This window comes from Mercurialis annua, linkage group LG1-X (genome assembly GCF_937616625.2).
Source record: "Mercurialis annua linkage group LG1-X, ddMerAnnu1.2, whole genome shotgun sequence".
NCBI lineage: Eukaryota > Viridiplantae > Streptophyta > Magnoliopsida > Malpighiales > Euphorbiaceae > Mercurialis > Mercurialis annua.
In genome coordinates, this window is record NC_065570.1 from 10,895,019 (window position 1) to 10,902,963 (window position 7,945).

The 7,945-nt window shown below is 31.9% G+C and overlaps 1 long non-coding RNA gene across 1 annotated transcript; it reads right to left on the reverse strand.

Annotated features, from left to right (window-relative positions):
- Positions 1 to 403: 403 nt before the first annotated feature.
- LOC130014634 (uncharacterized) lies at positions 404 to 4,068 on the reverse strand. Its single transcript, XR_007638000.2, has 4 exons — positions 3,134 to 4,068; positions 2,966 to 3,043; positions 1,989 to 2,073; positions 404 to 714 (listed from the first exon to the last, which is right to left on the reverse strand). It is a non-coding gene; the product is annotated as an uncharacterized LOC130014634 (long non-coding RNA).
- Positions 4,069 to 7,945: the final 3,877 nt, after the last annotated feature.

Below are 7,945 nucleotides of genomic sequence, written 5' to 3' on the forward strand. Positions count from 1 at the left end.
GAAAAGTTATGGTAAACAATAAAGAAACGTCTCCGCCAGCGACTGGTTAGGCAAGGAAGATAAATACGAGATCGCCCTCCTCTGTCAAGGGCGAAAACGAAACAACCATCGCATTTCCTAAAGTCTACGAAATAATACAACACGTTAAGAGAAGGGGCATAACCCCGAAGCCTACACGCCTCCGAAAAAGCAAGCACTACTTTAATCGTATCGGGATAAAGTTGTCCCAGAGCAACCTTTAAATCCCTGCACACTTCTACTAAAAACGAATCTAAGGGAAACCTAAGACCAGCAGCAAACTGCTCCTCAAAAAGAACCGCCCTACAAGAGGAACCCGGAGAATCGGAGGCAGCCATATCGGCACCAGGTAATATTACCCTATAATCGGAAGGAAGGCTATACTTATGTCACGACCCGATTTCTCGAGCCGCAACCGGCGCTAGGGAATGGGAGTGGTAGCTCCGAAACCCGTAGCAAGCCTAAAAACCTGTGTAAATTTTTCGTAAATCAAATCATTTTTTTCATATATCAAAATACATGTGACCCCATTTTACAAAAATATCAGAGTTAAAATGCGCTAGTCAAATACATAGAAAAAAAAATCTAGACTACTGCGGACTGCTAGAATGAAAACCTTCTTTCACTTGTTGTGCAAATGACTTCCGAGAATTAAAACTTCGGAAGCTTGACTTTCCAAATAATATCATGCTATCCCTGAAAAATGGGAGGAGCAACGGGGTCAGTATAAAACTAAGTGAGTTCACCAAATTACACGCAATATCACATAAAGGGTTAAAACCGTTGAAAACCCATTTTATATATAGAAAATACTCTTTTAAAATCATATTGCATACCCTCTTTACTTTCCTTCATATCTCTTTGTTTATTTCATAAACTTATAGTTTATACGTATTTGACATCTTCGATTTCTTATTATGGTTTTGATATTTTTCTTCTCTCGTTTTGTTTCATTAATTTTCGACCGAATCTTAAATCTTAGTTTATATCATCATGATTCTAAGTCGAACTAAATCATTGGCAAGTCTCTTGTGACTTGATCCTTATGGTTGGGTCCCGAGATAGTTCAACCGAGTTACCTATAACCATATGGTACAGTCCCGAGATAATTCAACCGAGTTACTTGTACCATTTCTCAATCCCAAACGATCGATAGGAGTCCCGAGATAATTCAACCGAGTTACTCCTTAGACACGGGTCCCGAGATAGTTCAACCGAGTTACCTTCGTGTCTGCATTCGGACTCTGCACCCTGCAGGTCTTTTGAACTTAACTGTCGATTCATATGATTCCTATTGACATTTAATAGGAGTAATTGTTCACATTGTGTCTCGATCTTGTTTCGTATTGATTCTCGAGGTATCACACTTACTTTTTATTTCGTATGAGTTCCGAGGATTATCATCGAGAATGGATGAGATACAGGTCCCGGGATAATTCTACCGAGTTCAACCTTGTATCTCAGTTCTTATTATTTTGTGCACCATAGTACAATTCTCATTTTACGTTTTTGTATTTTTCGTTCTGTTGTATTGATCCTTTATGGACCATGGCATGCACATTACAATCTACAAGCATACATCTATAACACACGCACGTATGGGTATTTATTATGTTTGATAGTACATATCGAAATGTACTATATTTCCTTATTCATATTTGATCTGATACTTGTATATTATTCGATATTCGATTTATTAGTACATATAGGAATGTACTGTACTTTTCTTATTTATATTTGGTTCAATTCACATTTTATTACTTTACCCATCCCCGGTGTTTAAATATATATACTCTTTTCATTTACTTGTATTATTATCAAAATAGCACAATACGATAAAACTTCATTTTCAAAACATACATATATATGCATTTTAAGAACATACATTTAAACATAAAAATATTCATATAGCTTTCGTATTAAAATACGTAGCTTTACGAATATTAGCGAGTAATTTAAAGTGTACTAACCACTTGCTATCCAAATTCTTCAAATAATTATGACGATATCTCGATCCGTTTGCCTCAAACCTTTTTCGATAGTCGCTCGTCCGATCTACGCAAATATAATAATAGCAAGAATTAATAAAATTCTAACTATTATTAACTTAACCAAAAATTATGTTTCTAGCCAACTTCGGCTATCAAAACCGCTTACTTAAAATAGTCCGACCCCTAAACAAAATTGACATTCTTAAAGTTTAGAACGTCGCCTACAACTTTCGTTTAGGTCTCGGACCATGAAACGCACCCGAAGGTGTCGAAAACAAGCTCATAAGTTATTTCCTTGGAGTTGTTTACAAGTGCAGGGCAGACTGCACAACAAAATGTTCTGTCCAAAATGAACATCCTAGAGTCCGATTCAACAAAAACTCAAACTTAGACAATTATAGTTAACATCCTAAAGTTTCTGTATCAACAAACAGAACTTGATTTGGACTTATACAGCCCGAGATATTGCCTTTGCAATATCGCTGTTTTGCAAGACATTTTCTGCAAAACGATAACTAGTTTACGTAAACTTATTACGCAACGAGGCCTATGAAATTTCATCGATACACACATTCTGAAGCAACACAATCCAGTCATCCTATACCCCTTAACATCAAACATGATTCAAGACTTAAAATTGTTCAAACTTACTTGAACAAGAATTACATATCAATACCAAATCATCATCTCATTTTCGATCAAACTTTCATCAATTAACACAATTCATATTCAGCTCTATCCTCATAAAACTCATGCCTAACACTATCAATTCATCTCTTAACATCAACCTTATTACCCCTTTTACCTTTAACAATTTCAATCAAACTCACTTAACACAAACTATTTCTTATAATCAATTCCTCAAACACATAGAGCTCATGTTTAATGCCTAATTCATATTCTAAAGCATCACACAAATACCTCAATCAAAAGCCACTAAATTTCAGCAACCTCACCTTGATTGAAGCCTCAAATCCAAAGGGTCTAGCTCCAAGATTCATCATCAAAATTGGTCCATGGAAGCTAATAAACACCTATGATTATCAAACACCATAAAACCTCAATTTCTCAACCAAAACCGAAATGAAAACTCTGAAACCCTAATTATACACTGAGCTTATTACCTTAAATTTCTGGTCTCAATCAGTAGAGGTCGTCTTCCTCTTTCCGTGGCCGTAAGAATCGCATCAATCGGACCACAAATGAAAAAGTTATGGTGATTTCAAGTTTTGTTGAATGTTCTTCAATGGAGGAGTAGGATGAACGATTTTGCTAGCTGAATTTGATTTTTTTGCTGGTTTAAATCAAATGAAAAGGGTTTATATATTATTGGCAAAGTGCCTCCTTTAATCCTTGAAGTTGCCACCTCCATACCTTTCAATTTCTAACTTTTCTTTCGTCCAATTTAATCCACTAATCGCTTTATCATTCGATTCTCGATAAATCCCGTATTATTTATTTCCAAATAAATAATTTTGATTCCATATCTTATAGCTTTACTTTCCAATAATTTATTTTTGGCAATTTTGGCCAAAAACGCTCAAATTTCCATTTTGAGCTAACTTGCACTTTTCTCACTTTTTCGTCCAATTTTCATATTAATGACTATCGATAACCACTTTATCGATATTATTTTCTTATCTTGAGAAAATAGAGTAAAACACAACTTCCTCCGGAAGTTTGTGGTTAAAAGTCCACTTTAGTCCTTAAAGTGGCTAATTTACACTTTAGCCCTTATTCTTAATTAATCGTCAAACTTTCTCCTAAAACGATTTCGTATACTTACAAAACTTTGACGATCATTTATTAATAATATTTCACGGACCTTGACGTGAATATTATTAACTCTGGCTTTCCAACTTATTTTATTTTATTCCCTTTTTGTCTCTATTAAATCCAATTGCTCGCCTAATAATTTTCAATTATTATTTTATGATAGTTCCAATAGACCCACTTCGGTCTAAGTCCTTATTATCCAATCTTAATCTGATATTCTCGTTCTTAATCTTTACAATTATGCCTCGTGGCACTACACGTAATACCTCAAAAATTTAGGTTATTACAACTTAAAATAGATATCTAAGACTTCACTCCTCCGAAGCTTTGATCTGGTAAAAGCCATAGTAGCGCATGCATCTTCCACTCGACTAAGAGGCATCCTAGAACAGGAAATCACAAATATAAATACAAAATGAAGATCAAACAGGAAATATATTGAAGAACACATTGAAAAACACCAAGAACAGAAAAGGAGTTTCCAGAACAACGATCATGAAGAACATATACAAGCAGGAAAACCATCTTAACATCCAAATAACAAAAAGGAACATACCTGAAAATCTGGAGAAAACAAGTCACGAAGAACAAAATGATCAGACAAAGAACGAAGAGGAAATAGTTGCAGAAATAAAAATAAATTCGAAAAGCAAGTGAGAGGGAAATGAAGAAATGCAAAGAGATTAAATATGAAGAGTTTTGAATAATCATTAATCACTAAATCACTAAATGTTGACACGTGGCAACACAGAATCTCACTAGAGAAGAAACGTCACCCACAAACATATAAAACGACTCGCCCGGAATACAAATCGACTCGCCCGTGATATAAGAGGACTCAGCTCCAAAAGAGCTAAAATCTACTAAGGCATGAATACCAATTACTTCAGCTCACTTGCGGGGGGCTAATGATGGATACCGAATCCTACAGTAAATATAATGGAGCCGAGTCACAGGATATCCACTCTCAGGTGATACCAGACTCCCCCTGAAGGTCCGAAAATATGAAGGAGACGCCGAATCCCTTAAGATTCGGTGATATGCCAACTGATACCGAATCCCTTGAGATTCGGTGATATTGCCAATAAAGAACGAATCTCACATGATCCGCCCAAAGCGCGTTAGGTCCGGGATTCGGGTAATCGACCAAGAATGGAAGTATTGTCCTATTCGGACACAAACACTATATATGGAAGGATAAACTCTACCTTAGGAAGATAAGACTATTTAGGAAGACGTTCCTAAATAGGACTTTTATCAGATTAAGGTAGATCTCGACAAATCAGGAGAATCCCTACAATGTTGCCGAATCCCTACAAAGTAGGATTCACCTGCCTATTATGACTCTACAAGGTATATTCGACTACTATAAAAGGAGCACGAGGTATGCCTAGAATCACAATTACATTCATATATACAAAACACTGCTCAAAGCTCTAAACTGACTTTAGCATCGGAGAGTTAATCGGACAACCACCGTCCGGTTAGCTTCTACCTTGTTTTGCAGGTCTTACTCACCGGCTCAGAAGGCAGACTCCATCAGTTCTCTACTTTGAATATATATATATATATATATATATATATATATATATATATATATATAATTAATTATGAAGGACCAGGGTTGAACTGTTAAAGAAATCATGGTTCGCTATTTCATATTTTTCATTTGAGAACAAAATTTATAGGCTTAATATTCAAAAATATTTTACCTTTTTAATTTTATTTCTTTATAACCTTATCTTTTGAAATTTTCAAGTTTAACCCGTTTATAATTTTCAGTTTTAATTGTAGTCATTTGTTCAAATTAGACTAGAAAAAAATTCAAATATTTCATTAATATTACTTCATATTGCTCCAATTTATATTTTAATCACAAATATTTTAAATGTGGAACAATATAAAGAGTATATTTAAATTTTTTATCACTACAATTTAAACAAATGGCTATAATTGAAATTAAAAATAAAAAACTGGCTAAAATAGAGAATTTTGAAAGATGAAAACACAAACGAAAAAACTCAGTAAAGAATAGTATTTTTGAATAATTATTATCAAAATTATACAATCTGAATTCGAAATCGAAATTAAATATTACACTATTCATTCATAAAAAAATATTACACGATTATCTCATTAGATTATAGTGGAATAAGTTTATATATCCAATTACTTACCTGCCATAAATAACTGATTTTAGGAAATTATTAGTCAATTCATATCATTGAGATTCATTTTGCTTTTGCTTTTTTATTAGTCAATATATATTCTTTCCTATTAATTTAGAGATGCATTGGTTAATTTCAAATATGTTTTAAGACAATCTAAAATATTAAAAAGTAAGATCCTTTCTTCATAGGATGCCACACACATAAAAGAAATGCCATTGTTGATTTGATTGGTTTATTCAATAATAAGACAAGCCAGCACAAAATTAGGGAATTTACAACACAAAAGGTGCTTATGGATAAAGCCAATCCATATATTGTGGAGGCAGAGGCAGAGTTCTGGACGACTGCTACTACTACAAATATGTTCGATATTTAATTATATAATTTTGGGACATTTACATATTTATTTAAAAAATAAAAATATTTATACTTTTTATTTCAATATAAAAAAAATTTAAAAAATACTTTATGTATTTTTAGATTTATATTTTTACTCTGAATATTTAAAATAATAATAGTTTTACTCCGTTATCATCTAATTATCATATAGGTATCTTAAAACATTATCATCTCGGTATCATATGATAATATTATAATAACGACATGACGATGTTATAATATCAATATAATAATCCAACATTATTTTTTGCAAAAATCTTTTTTTTTGCAGTGTTATGATAATGACATGATAATGCAGTGATAACGACATAATAATCAGACATTGTTTTCTGCAGAAAATCATTTTTTTTTCCCAAGTTGGTAATCATTTTTCTGCGAATTTTAAATCTGAAAATTGAAAAAAATCTACGATTAATTTTTTTAGGTTTGTAAGTTAAAATAAATTATAAAAATTACAAAATCGATAAATTAAATATGAAAGAACATAGGAACAACGGAAAAATGACGGTGGGACAAGAGCGGAGACATAATAAAGAAGAAGAGAATAAAAATAGAAAAAAAAAAGAAACAGAGAAAAAAATGGAGAAGAAAGAGAAAACGATAGTGACAAGTGTTGAAAGTGATAATTGAGAGTAAAATAAATATAATTAGAGTAAAATAATAATAAGAAGTAGATATTATAATACTTAAAATATGTTTTAAAGTGACAAAATAACAATATTAAAAAGATGAGTTATTTTCTCTATCTTTTTCTTATTAAGGTAAAAAATCATATTATTTTTTAAAAGAGAGTATGTTTTTTAATTTTCTCTATAATTTTTTTAGGCTCCACCATTAAAAAATACTTCATTTTCTTATTTTTTTTTAATTTATGGTTCAAACTTTTAAAATTTAAAATTTTAACTATTTTTATGATTTTTAATTATAGCAATTTATTTAAATTGGAGAGGGAAAGTGTTCAAATTGTTAATATAGTTATTATGCTTATATAATGATAGTATACTATTTTTCTTATCTAGTTTGGTTTAGTTTATATAAATGATTATTATATTGTTTTAGGATTTAAAACTTTCCATTCTATTGTTAGGCGCCCTCCATCTTCTTGTATCTCTTCGTTCTTTTATTTCTCCTCTAAATCAATGATATTTGCAATCTCTCGTCAATGTTATTATGATATCAGAACCATTTTTTTTGTTCTTGCTTGATCTCGTCCACAACTTTGCGGATCCAACTTTTTGTGATTGCGCGGTTATTGCAATTGGTGATTATTCGGTTGCTAGGTGTTGTTGGTGATTTATCTCTAATTGTTTGTCAGTTTGGATGTTTGTCTTTTGAGTTTGTTCTCTCTGATTTTTCTATTGATATTTTTGATATGGATGAAATTAGAGATGATTCGCTTCAAGTAGCTAGTGTTCAGTTAGATGGTAAAAATTATGCATATTGGAGTTATGTGATGAAAACAATTAAAAGGTAATCAAAAATAGGGTTATGTTTCGGGTGCTTTTGTTAAGTTTGAGGATGGTATAACTGCTGATATATGATTTTGTTAGATAAATATGAAGTGGATAATTTCAAGATCATTACTTGGAT